The sequence below is a fragment of the Pteropus alecto genome, unplaced genomic scaffold (genome assembly GCF_000325575.1).
Source record: "Pteropus alecto unplaced genomic scaffold, ASM32557v1 scaffold279, whole genome shotgun sequence".
Classification (NCBI taxonomy): domain Eukaryota; kingdom Metazoa; phylum Chordata; class Mammalia; order Chiroptera; family Pteropodidae; genus Pteropus; species Pteropus alecto.
The window spans coordinates 1321703-1335578 of record NW_006443262.1 but is presented as its reverse complement, the minus strand read 5'-3'; the positions used below and the strand labels follow the sequence as shown (position 1 = coordinate 1335578).

Sequence of the window (13876 nt, the reverse complement as noted above, 5' to 3'; positions counted from 1 at the left end):
TCAGCAGTCTGGAAGCCTTGGCCTCTCCCCTTCCCTCATTGCCTTGGCAACTGCCTTTTTCGTTTCTTTGTTTCTAAAGTAAATTTTCTCTTAGGCTCTTAGATTTTTCTATTTCTGTATCTATTTGTTTGACTAAACATCAGGGGGCACTGCCAACTAAGAACTATTTTAAAATTAATTCTTGCCTTGCATTTTAAGGTCACTCATTGTGGAGTGAGGCTCGGTGCAGTGTAGTTTGCCCACTTGGGGTTATGGATTTTACTGATGAGATGGACACATTTCCTCGGTGTCTCCTTTATTGGAGTATTGCTTTTCTCAAATCCTTCTTCATTGAGAGAGCGTCTCTTTGGGTACCTTGGAGTATTCTGGGCCTGTTCAAATTTTTTACTGTGTGGCCTTTCGAACTACAGTTCTGGGCTGCTGGATGGAATGATGTCCCCATGGCATTGCCCGCTTATACTTCTTTGGAGTCTTGCTCCTGTTTATTTTCATGGCCTCTGAGAATTTTCTTTATTTTTCTAGCCAACTCAGCCATGCATTCGATTTTATTTTAATCCATCACTTGTATGCACTTTGTTGTAAAACTTTTTGATGTCTAGTCCTGAGTATGGTTGGAAATAGAGGACTATTTTGGATTTTTTTTTTCAATTAAAATACCTTTGAGATAATTTTGTATCAATATATTCTTCTTAAAGACTTCATAGTATTCTATTGTAAAAATGCACCAAAACTTATTTGCTTCCTCATTTACTTATATACCTTCTGTTCTACATCATTGATTTTAGAAGAAAAAAACTTAAATATGTACATTTCTCATAGTGCTTACTTGTATAATACATATATTTCTAAATGTTGAACTGCTGGGTCAAAATTAATATCAGCCTTATTCTTTTTCTTTTTATTTATTTATTTATTTCAATTACAGTTGACATTCAGTATTATTTTGTATTAGTTTCAGGTGTACAGCATAGTGGTTAGACATTTATATAATTTACATGACCTTGTTCTTTTCCCATATACTCCTCCCAGATTTGCCTCTCTCATCTGTATGATCACTACTACATTCTGTGGATTTCTGCAGTTACGTCAGCTTCCCTCTTATCTCATCGCATGCACTCTATCCTGGCCCAGAATAATCTCTTACTTTTATTATGCTAATCCCTTTCTAACGGGTCTCATTTTTCCTTATTAATGTCATTCTGTTATAGTACAATTACCAGTCCACCTCTCAGTAACCTGCAGTCTTCTGGAAAAGACTGAATTATACTCAATATCATAAGTGTTAAAGTATATGAATGCTCATTGTAATTTAGATATACTTAAATTATATGTAATATATTTTAAAATATGTCAAATAACTGCAATACTCTTAAGTGTTCCTTATTAAAGATTAAAAATATTCCTCCATATTAGATAATAAGCTATGACCTGCGTATTTTTTATAATTAAGCCTCAGCTTTCCTTTCTTAGATCCCGGACACCTGATAGGATCCCTCATAGAGATGAACCCTGGCCACATTGTTCTTGTAGCAGAATACCAAGTACATTTATTAATTGCTAATGTAACACTTTTTAGTTATTAGAAGAAAGGTCATCTGGAAACTGAATTTCTGACTGCCACTTTTAAATTTTTAAACCGTTTTTTATTAAAGCATTTCTAGTATAACAGATCCGTTGGTTATTTAGGAAATCAACATGTGGATTCAGAAGGAAATGTAGTTATTTAGGAAATATCAACATGTGGATTCAGAAGGAAATGCTCAGAACTTAATAGATTTAACCATTTAGAATTACAGAGTTTCTTTGTTAACATTTAAGATCTCTCAGTCTGTTAACTTTCTGCCTAGCTGACGTTCTTACTGGGTATTACTTGGGCATTAGAGACATTAGAATTGAGGGAGTATGTCCACGTAGGATGTCTCTGATTACCTATTTCTACTCTGAAGGTAAGCAACCCTCACGAGGCATAGATCCATGGCAATAGGAGGGTCTAGATAGAATTACCCTTCTCTCCGTCATAAATTAATAATATCTTAATGTGAGATATTTATAAAGCGTGTTGAGCTATGAGAAGTCATCCTATCTAGATGGCGAATGGTACCATCTTGTGCCAAATCCATAGATTCACTGGCTTTTAGGAGCCCTGTTTTGATAATAATTTATTAGATATTAATTGGATTCTTCAATTTTAAAGAATAACTATTGATGTCTGTCATGGGATAGGGAAGGTTGAGTAACAGCAAGTTATTTTTCCTCTTTCTGCCTGAGTAACTTTCTTTAAGATTTCTTACTGTGTAACTGCAGGTGCCCAATCTTTGAGCATTTGATTGCTTGAAAATTTTTTATTTATTTATTTTTCCTCCATTTTTGAAAGATATTTTCACTGGATATAGAATTACCAGTTGACAAGTTTTTTTTTTTTTTCTTTCCACACTTTAAGATATTTTTTCCTTGTCTCCTACTTATACGGTTTCTGATGAGAAATGTGTTCATTTCCTATTGTATCTGTAACAAATTACCACAACCTTGTTGGTTTAAAACAACACAGATTTTTTAATCTAACAGTTTAAAAAGTTTAGGAAGTCAGAAACCTCAAGAAAGATCTCACTGGGCTAAAATTATGGTGTCAGCAGGGTTTCACTTCCTTTGGAGACTCTAGGGCAGAACCCATTTCTTTTCCTTTTTCAGGTTCTAGAGGTTGTCCAAAGTCCTTGAGTCAGGGCCTCCTTGCATCTTCAAAATCAACAATGACTGATAGAGCCTTTCTCATACTATATCATTTTGATACTGACTTTCTTGCTTCCCTCTCTCACTTATAAGAATACTGTGATTACCTTGGGTCGACATAGATAGTACAGGATTACCATTTTGTCTCAAGTTCAGCTGATTAGCAACACTAATTCCATATGCAACCTTTATTCCTCCTTGCCATGTAACATAACATATTCACAGATTCTGAGAATTAGGACATGAACATCTTTGAAAGGCCATTATTCTACCTAACACAAAACCTTTGGTAATTTTTATTTTTTTCTTGTTATAAAATATGTCCCCCCCCCCCGCCACACACATACACACATACACAAACTTATGGCTATTTTAAAAATTTTGTCTTTATTGCTAGTTTTTAATATTTTGATTATAATGTACATTGGTGTTTGTGTATATATGTATATTTATCTTGCTTGGAATTAACTGATCTCTTAGATCCAGGAGTTTATAATTTTTATCAGATTTGGAAAACTCTTGGCCATTATTCTTTCATTTGTTTTTTTGCCCTGTCTCTTCTAATTTTTTCTAATACTCCAATTACACATAGGCTGGACCATTTATTATTGTCCCAAAGCCATCGAGGCTTGGTTCATTTTTTTAGTCTTCAGTTGTGTTCTTCAGTTGAAATAGACTCTGTTGTTATATCTTCAAGTTCATAGTTCTTGCCTTCTAAAATGTCTCATCTCATTTTCATTTTTACATGAATTTTTATTTTCACTTCAAGTGAATTTTTTATTTCAGGTACTGTATTTTTTATCTCTACAAGTTTTACTTGGTTCTTTTTTAAAATTTATCAGTGCAACATTGGTTAATAAGATATATAGGTTTCCATTACACAATTCAATAATATATCATCTATATACTGCATTGTATGTTCATCACCCAAAGTTAATGTCCTTCTGTCACCATGTATTTGATTCCCTTTTCCCTCATCTACCTCCTCTCCTTCCCCCTTTCTCTCGGGTAATCACTAAACTATTGTCTGCATCTATGAAATTTTGTTTATCTGTCTTGCTCATTTGTTGCTTTCAGCTTCACAACTCACATACAAGTGAAATCATATCATTCTCAATTTTTTTTCTGACTTATTTTACTCAGCATGATGATCTGATGATCCATATATGTTTTTGCAAATGGCGATATTTTATCTTTTCTTATGGCTGAGTAATATTCCATTGTATGTATGTACCACAGCTTCTTTATCCAATCATCTATTGAAGGGCACTTTGGTTGTTTCCATGTCTTGGCCACCGTGAATAATGCTGCAGTGAACATCAGGGTGTATATTTCTTTATGGACAAATGTTTTCAAATTTTGGGGGTCAATACCCAGAAGAGGAGTCATATGGCAATTCTAGTCTTAATTTTGGGAGGACTTCCGCAGTGTTTTCCATAGTAGCTGTACCAATTTACATTCCCAGCAGCAGTGTATTAGGGTTCCTTTTTCCTCACAACCTCTCCAGCACTTGTTGTTACTTGTCTTGTTGATGATAGCCATTCTAAAGGGGCCAATACATCACGAAGAGAACACTTATCTATATATATGATCCCACTGAAGAAGCACCAAAATATATAATGTAACTACTAACAGAACTAAAGGAAGAAACCGACTAAAATATAATTATAGTAGGGGACCTAAATACCCTGTTGACAGCCATGGATATATCATGCAAACAGAAAATCTATAAAGAAATATCAACCTTAAATGACATATTAGACCAACCAGACATAATCGACATTTACAGAACCTTTCATCCCAAAACACCAGATTATATATACATCTTTCTCTAGTGCACATGGAACATTCTCAAGATTTTTATTTTTTATCCTCTCTTGTTATGTGCTGCATGTTTTTGTCCTCTCAAAATTTCTGTATTGAAACCATAACCTTCAATGTGATGGCGTTAGGAGGTGGGGCCTTTGGGAGGTGATTAGGTCACTGGGTGGATCCCTCATGATGAGATTAGTGCAACCTTACCTAAGGAGACACAAGGGAACTGGCCTCTTTCTCTTCTCTCTACCATTTGAGAATACTTTCAGAAGTTAGCCATCTGCAAACCAAGAAGAAGGCTCTCACCAGATCCCTACAATGCTGGCACCTTGATCTCAGACTTCCAACCTCCAGAACTGTGAGAAATGAATGTTCATTATTTAAGCCACCCCATCTATGGTATTTTGTTATAGAACCTTGAGCAGACTGACATCCATTTTTCTTTTCGTTATGTTCATGTTTTTTTTTTTTTTAAAAAGGTATTTGAACATAGTTATAATAGCTGCTTTAGTTTTAATGTTCTTATTTGCTAGTTCATCTCTTGTAATTCCTGGATCTCTTTCTATTGACTTATTTATTTTCTGATAATTAATTACATTTTCCAGATACTTGATTGGCCTATTTTTTTTTTTTAATTGGTACATGGAAATCATGCTTTAATTATTTATTTTTTAACAGAAGAGTATTGTTTTTTTTAATAATATTTTTTTATCTTTCAGTTATAGTTGACATACAATAATATATTAGTTTCAAGTGTACAACATAGTGATTAGACATTTATGCAACATATGAAGTGATCACCCCAGTAATTCTAGTACCTGTCCGAGATCATACAGTTACTACAATTTTATAGACTATATTCCTTATGCTATAATTTACATCTCCAAGACTATTTTGTAACACTAATTTGTATTTCTTACCCTTCCCCTTCTTCACCCAGTCCCTTAACCCCCTCCCATCTGGGTACCATCAAAATGTTCTCTGTATCTGTGAGTTTCTTTTCATTTGTTTGTTTGTTTTGTTCTTTAGATTCCACATGTAAGTGAAATCAGATGGAATTTGTCTTTCTCTGTCTGACTTTCTCTTCCTCGATACCCTCTAGGTCCATCCATGTTTTTGCAGATGGCAAGACTTCATTCTTTTTTATGGCTGAGTAATATTCCATTGCATATATGTACCACTTTATCCATTCATACATTGATGAACACCCAGGTTGCCTCCATATCTTGGCTATTGTAAATAATGCTGCAATTAACATATGAATGCACTTACCCCTTCATAGTAGGGTTCTGGGTTTCTTCAGATAAATACCCAGAAGTGGGATTACTAGGTCTTTCTTTGCCTCTTGTTATAGCCTTTTTTTTTAAAGTCTATTTTGTCTAAGTATTGCTCCCCCAGCTCATTTGTTTTCATTTTCCTGAAATATCTTTTTTTTATACCTTTACTTTCAGTCTGTGTTTCTTTTGATCTGTAGTGAGTCTCTTATAAGCAGCATATGTAGAGGTCTTGTTTTCTTATCCACTCGGCCATCCTATCTCTTGATTGGAGCATTTAGTCCATTTCCATTTAAAGTAACTGTTGACAGATATATAGTGATTGCCATTTATTATTTATATTTTTGACCATTTTTCTCCATCTTCCTCCTCCTCCTCCTCCTTCTCCTCCTCCTCCTCCTCTTCTTCCCCTTCCCCTTGCCCTTCCCTTTCTTCTTCCTCTTCTTCTTCAAGTCCTTCTAACATTTCCTCTAATACTGACTTGGTGATGATGAACTCCTTTAGCTTTTTCTTGCCTGGGAAGCTTTTTATCTGTCCTTCAATTCTAAACATAGCTTTACTGGGTAGAGTAATCTTGGTTGTGGGCCCTTGCTTTCCATCACTTTGAATATTTCATACCAATCCCTCTGGCCTGTACAGATTCTGTTTAGAAATCAGCTGACAGTCTTATGGGAGCTCCCTTGAAGGTAACTAACTGCTTTTAAGATTCTCTCTTTATGTTTCACCTTTGTTCTGATTTTTCATTTGAGACATATTTGTCTTTTTATCTTGGCTGCCTCCCTGTGTTTGTTGCTATGTATTAGGTAGAGCTGCTATCTCTCACGGTCTTAGCAGAGTGGCCTTGTGTAGTAGGTGTCCTGCGGGGCCCCATGGTTCAGTCTCCCTGGTTACCTGAGCCAGGTGCTCCAGGTATGTCCCTCATATGCATTGTGTGTGCCCTCATGTTGTAGTTGAGCCTTGGCTGCTGTTTGCACATCAGTGGGAGGGATTGACCCTCGGGCTGATTGGTTGTGAGGACTGGCTAGTAACTACAATGGAGGAATCCTATGGAGCAGGATTCACTTTTATAGGGCTCTGGTGCCTTCCCAGTGTGCCCTCTAGGTGTGTCATCCTCAGATATGTTTCCGGATGGTCTTCCATCTCTGAAGCCGGCCACTGGGTATGCCAGCCACTAAACCACTTGTGAAGAGCCCCACCATAGGCCAAATTCATCTGTAGCCTGTGTCCTGCTAGGGCCACCTGGCATGAGCTACCAAGCAATCCACAGATGACTACCACCGACCGTGCTGGCCTTGGAGGTTTTTGAGAAGCCAAGCCATTAACCAAGGCCAGCTACTGCTAGTGCTTAGCAAGAGGTACAGGACACACTGAGGCCAAATACTGCTTGTTTGGGGTATGTGAACTTTTGAGAGGTTTTTGGAAAGTCCGAAGCATGAGCGAAGACAGCCATTTATATGGAAAAGCCACTGGAAGTGGCTTGGATGGGAGGGGCATGGTATCTGGTAATCGCCAGAGCAGAGCAACCAATTTTGTGTATTATGCTAAAGAATATTTGGCTTTGTTTGGGCAAACACTGTAAATTACTTGTGACTCGGTTCGATCCTTTAAGTCATGTTTTTAAGCTTTCCTGGGAGTAGTGTAGACTCTAGAGTACCCTTCACACTAACAGAGGTCCTATTAGTAAGGCTACCATCCTCCCTCCACCAGGGTCTCCAAGAACTATCCTATCCCTGGTGGTCGACAGTAGCCCCCCACTGTGGCTCTTCAGATTTCAAACATCCCGTGACCCTGTATGAACTCAGGGAATTGTTCAGTTTATAATTCCATGGTTGTTCTTTGCTTTGAATTACAGAGTTCCACCCTATACATGTTCCGATTAATACTCGGAATAAAGTCAGACTTCAAAGCAGATTTCTGTTCCCTCTTTTCTGCAAGTCCATTTCCTCTCTGAGACTCTGCCTCTCTCACTCAACCACTTCAGACTCCTCGAACTCCTCTCTCTCTTTCCCACACTCAGCAAGACTAGTTGGCTTATTCGGGTTCTCCCTCCCAGGGCCCACAGCCCGGAAACTGCCTTCAGACAGAGATCCAGGAAGATCGTAGGGCTTGACTAGCTTGTTTACCTTCTTTCAGAGATCAGAATCCTGTGATTCCTATTATCCAGTATATGAAAAGTATTTTTTCCTATATTTTGTCCAGCTTCTGGTTCATTATAGCAGGAGGGTAAGTTTGGTTCTTGTTAACAAAGTCCAAAGTAGAAATCTCTTGCCAGTGGTTTAAACTGAATGCACTTCAGTCTCTTTTGTTTGCTCGTTATAACATCATGCCATAAGAGGCTAGACTTGCCTCTGTACACAGCTTTTTGGCCAACTATTTTCCATTATATTTCCCATCTGGTCTTCATCATATTCTACTTTCTTGATATCCTGGACTGTGCTGCACTTATGCCTCTGTGCCCTCTTTCCTGCTGTTTGTTGTTTAAATGCCCTCTCCAGTCCCTACTTTGTTCACTTGATTAACGCTTGTTCATTATTTCAGCTTCAGCTCAGTGTATTCCTTTGTCTTTTCCTTACCAACTTCTCTCTCAATAGGCAAATGTTTCAATTAACTGTGCTCAAGACCAACTTGAGAGTATGCCTTTAGAGTCAGACTGCATGAGTTTGAATACTGTCTCTTTTTCTTAATATTTTTGTGATTTTTTGCAAGTTATTTAACTGCTAATTTTCTCCTTGTAAAATGGGAATAATTGTAGTGACTTTCATCTAGAGTTTTATTATTGTCAGTTATGTGTAAAAAATTAGAATAGCAATATTATCTATATTAAAATATAGCAAGTCCTCGCATAATGCATTTCATTCAACATCATTTTGTTAGAATGCTGATGAGATGCTTTATGAACTTAACTCTCGTTGATATCAGTTACTCAGTAGTTAAACTGGTTTGTTATACATCGTTTCGCTTAAAGTTGTGGAACCTATGATGACATTAGGTGAAGACTTTCTGTATCTCTCTAATGTTTATATGTATGGTTATTCACATATCTTTTTTCTCATGTAATATATTTTCTTGAAGGGAAAGACTATATAATATTTATCTGTATGTGAGCCCCTACTAAAGTTCCAACACATACTGGACACTCAAATTTTGGTTGAAATATTGTAATATTAAATTAAGTGGCTTTTGTTTCTAGGATTGGAGTGTTTTAGGCTTCCTATTATAATTCAAGTATTGTTTTGGCAAGTAAAGTTAGGGGAAAATAAAACATCAGAAAATGTTCCCTGGTCTTCAGATTTTTATTTCAGTTTTGTGTTTTGATAATTTTAATCTACAAATCAGAATTAGTTGATATTACATTTAATATTTAAAAAAATCTGCATATTTTTAGTTAAAGGGTCATGGAGATTTTTGTTTTATCCGAATGATCCTAATTTAAGCTCAGCTCAGAATTAGTAAGAAGGTGTGCTTGATTTATCTTCTTCGGTAAGGCAGTTGTTATTTGGTAAAAGAAAGGAATTGTCCTGAATGTGTCTTTATTTTCATTCTGCATTAACACAAGTCCATGAGAGATTTGCTTAGCCTATAAATGGGGTAATACTAAGTTTGTGGTATGATATGATATAAAAAATCAGGTGGAGTAAACAATTTTTCATTTGGAAATCAATAGCTCCTTTACACTGTATTGTCTACAGAATGTAAAATTCATGCATGCACTTCATGTCATCCCATGTCTTTTTCACTTTGAGTTTAAAATGAAAATTTAGAAAGGAATTTTACTAAGGACCGACCACTTTAGTAAGTACAACAGGCTAGGTGATAATCACATGTGGCTTTCTTGTATTTTGGGTTTAGCCAGAAGCCATATACAGCAAATTTTTGAAGTACGCATCATTTACTATTGTGTGTGTTTCTTGAGTTTTTGTAGCAAGCACCTACATATTGTATACAAATGGTATACGTTTTTATGCACAGGTTTAAACAACCCTTAGTGTTAACCGAAAGTTGGTTGGGAATTATTGCAAAAGTCAATTTGTAATTTTATGGTACATAGATACTGGCTTTTTTCTCCCAGGAGTACTCCACAGCATTTGTTTTATTTTCCTAAGAACATTTGCAGCATCAAGGAAGAAAGGAATGCATTGAGACTTGTTGTTTCTTTTGCTGTCTAAGGAAAGAAATTCTGATATTCATTTCCTGTCTGGACATGTGTAAACCCCCTAAATTTACTTGATTTTAAGTTCATTGTCAAAAGAAGCAGTGTGTCAAAACCTCAAAACCAAAGAAATATATCTGCAATTAAATGACAACTTTAAATGACTCAGAAGAAAGGCACTGCATCTGTCTAAAAAATAACCCATACTGGCTGCACTTAAAAGCAACTGAAATGCACATTCATAGATAATTATAAACAAAAACTAGTTAACACATTAAATAAAAGGAAAAATAGCAAAAAGATTTAGAGCCTAGACAAGCAGATGAAAGGGTTCTAAGTTGCCTTCCATCTGATATTACTCAAACGCAACTCTGTCTCCAATTACCTGAGACTATGTGGTATTCCCTCATGAAAGCTCAGGATGCGAAAGGGCGTCCATTGGCGCTCTGCTTACTCACAGTCAAGTTCGGCAGAAATACTTAACATTGCAAAAGAGTCCAGATCCAGACAAACGACTGCAGACGCTAATTATTGGGTCAAATAGTGACGTAGTAAGACGGCAACCACCAGAAAAATACTTGTGGAGGCAGAGATTTGGGGGAGAAAGTATTAATGCTTTTGGAGAAGACATTCTGGATGCCAGCATGCTGAAACAGAATCATTAAAACACTTTTTATCCAGTTGCATGTTTACGGGACCTGGGACGGTCCATGCCAGTGGTCTGGACCTGAAAGGAGATCTCATGCCCTAACTCTGAAATAAATAGATGGAAATACAACTAACCAAATAAATGAAGGCTGCCTCCTAAAAGGCTCAGTGTTTCTTTCATTATATTGTTTTAACCACAGGCTTCCTCTGCCTTAAATTTCACATCTCTGTCTCCTGAGATATGGAGGGTAAAGGGGAACCATCACTACAACAGTTGCAATATTCTCATTAATATCTAAGACCCAGTTTGCCCCTGAGATGCAGCAATTGCTTGATCAGCTTCTTCAAGGTTTATTTCTTCAGTTTTAGATTTTAGTTCTGTTAAAGTGAGTTACTGAAATTCACTAGAGATGGTCAGTACAAACCACTTTTTACTTTGCCTTCTTTCTTAAAACTGTTACCTTTTCATTCCCTCCAGTAGCAATAGATAATTGATTGTTTTATTTCACCATCTTAACTCTCAGTTGTCTCTGCTTCAAACTCTGTTTTCAGTATATTCAATCTCAGAACATTTTCTTGGTGGTGGATATCAAAATCAAGATGTGAATAGTTACCCATAGTATGTATGGAATACAAATGGATGTTTTAGAAGAACATTGCAAACTTTTCGTAAATTATTTTATCTTTAGGATTTCGGTAGTTTCTTTCTAAATTTGCAAAAAAAAAAAAAAAAAAAGTCTCCCTTACAGCAATTTCATTTACTGTGGTGTCTGAAAAAATTTAAAAAGGTCTAAGAAACTGTTTGCGTCTGCTTACACTGTAAGCATTGGAAGTTCTTCATCATAGCCACATGCAAACAACAACACACGCAAATTAAGTAGAATAAAAAAAGACATTAAATATATTTTAGAGTTTTTCGTTAATTTTGTAAAAGTCTTTGAGTCTACTGTGGTGTTTTGAACCATGACTTCTTGATATGGTTATAAGGAGGCCCCTCGTTTTTTGCAGTGCGTGAGCCTCATTCTGAATGTGGATTCTGTTTATAACAGGATTACGAGGGTAGTCGGTGCTCCTACAATGGGAAACTTTTTGCATTATGAAAGCAGCATATACCGATTTTTTAAATAGTAATCATAACGTGAAGAGAAGAGGAAAGATAGGAAGATTATTACTGTGCATCAGTACGTTTATACATGCATACCTCGAAGATATTGCGGGTTGGGTCCCAGACCACTGCAATAAAGTAAATATTGCAATAAAGCGAGTCACAATTTTTTTTTGGTTTTCTGGTGCATATAAAAGTTATGCTTGCACTATATTGTAGTCTGTAATATAAGTATACAATAGCATTATGTCTTTAAAAAAGTACACACCTTAACTACAAAATACTTTATTGATAAAAAATGCTATGACCTGAGCCTGTTGGAAAAATGGTGCCCATAGATTCGATCAATGTAGGATTTCCACAAACCTTCAGTCTGTAAAATCACAATTATCTGTGAAGTACAATAAAGCAAGGTATGCCTGTACATTATTTACTCCTTACGAAAAAGAAATTGTTAACCTGTTTTGATGATAAAGAAAAGTTATTAAATCAAAGTGATTATCAAAGTTATTAAACTCTAGCACAACTTAGTGGCCGAGCTAGAATTCACACCAGGGTCTGTGTAACTCTGAATCTCATGTTCTCGCCCCAAACACTAGCTCTGGTGGGATTTGAAAATGAGAGGCGGCGTGGTAAGAAAACCTCTCCAAGGAAGTGCCCTTTTTTCATACAAGGCATGAGAGAGCTGGTTGTTTCTAGAGATCTGAGGCCAGGGAGGCCTTGGCTAGTGGCATCCATTGAGAGTCACACAAATGTCTCTATTGAATGTGGTCAAGGCTTTCGGGGAGGCTGTGACACAGAGAGCCTCTGGTGATTGGATTACAACTTGAGAATCACTACAGACCAAGCCTTGTGCCTTTCTGTTTTGAATGCTTATTTAGCTTTCCTATAGTTATTCTCGGGGATGACTAAAAGGCTGCCATCCTCATTTGGTATGTCAAAAGAGAAATGAGCTATGTGCTCATTTAATCAAGAAATCAAACTTACTTGAAGCAGAAAATTGGCATCTCATATAATTTATTTAGTACATTTTCGTACAATAAAGTTTATTGATAGCAGATTATAAATATGTAGGAAACTGCTGCTAAAAGTATCACTGGCTTTCAAAACTAATCACAAATCTGTACCATTAGAAATTAACTGAATATTTCTGAAAATATGGGTCAGGGAATAAAATAATTAACAATACAATATTTATTATATAGAAAATAATCTTACTTTCTATGTCACCTTCAGCAAAGCCATGCTCAAAAAGCAGTGCCTGCAACACAGATGGTACATAGCCTGTCGAAGTTTTACTCAAACTGAAAAACACAGTTGGTCTAAGATTTTGGTCACTGAATGTGATTAGCTTGAGTACTCCCTAAAGGGATGGCAGAGTTGGTCTTATTTTATACCTAAAAGGTATCTTACTTTTTACTAACTTAGTTACATTTTATTTTAGTTCAGTAGATTCCATCCTCACTAATTGAAGAAACCAAATCCTGCATTTGTCACTGTTAACATCATAAGTGTGTTTATAACAATTGTGACAACAAAATATTGATGGTGTGTTTATACAGGCATTGTGTAGGAAAATTACATTGTCCTCAGAAAACTTGAATCGCACCCCATCTTTTTAGAAAGTTTTTATTTCTTTGTCGCCATACAAGGGAAAAATCTGTTCAGCTCACTGAGTTGTTGATTCTACATCAATAGTTGAAATGTGTGCTCTAATGCACTTTCTTTGATCTCTCATTTGACTATTTATCAAAGTTGATTACAGTTTGAATACATGTATCCCCTTAGCTTCAAAATCATGTAAAACTAATGGATAGTGGAACATTTTAAAGTATTCTTTGCTATTCCAATTTGGTTTTGTGATTATAATATAGCTATTAGATTTGGTAAAGGGGTCTGTTTCTATGTTTTGTTCCTTTGGTAAAAATCAGTCTTCTGCCACTTTGGATTAAAGTGTGTTTTTCAGCCAAACTTGCTCATGCAATGAAGCAAGAGCTGTTTTATTACACATCAAAAGGAACCATTATGAAAAAGTGAAACTCATTTCATTTCACTCACCACAATTTAGGGGTTTATGCTTTTAGAAAAGCTTTAAGTATATGCTTTCTGTATCTGAATATAACATTGAACCGTAATAAAATAGCAGTTGATATGTTC

General features: G+C 36.0%; 1 protein-coding gene across 1 annotated transcript in view; it reads left to right on the top strand.

Moving 5' to 3' along the window:
• The window catches only part of FMN2 (formin 2), a 259754-nt gene that overhangs the window by 162468 nt on the left and 83410 nt on the right, over positions 1-13876 (top strand). The window lies entirely within an intron of this gene.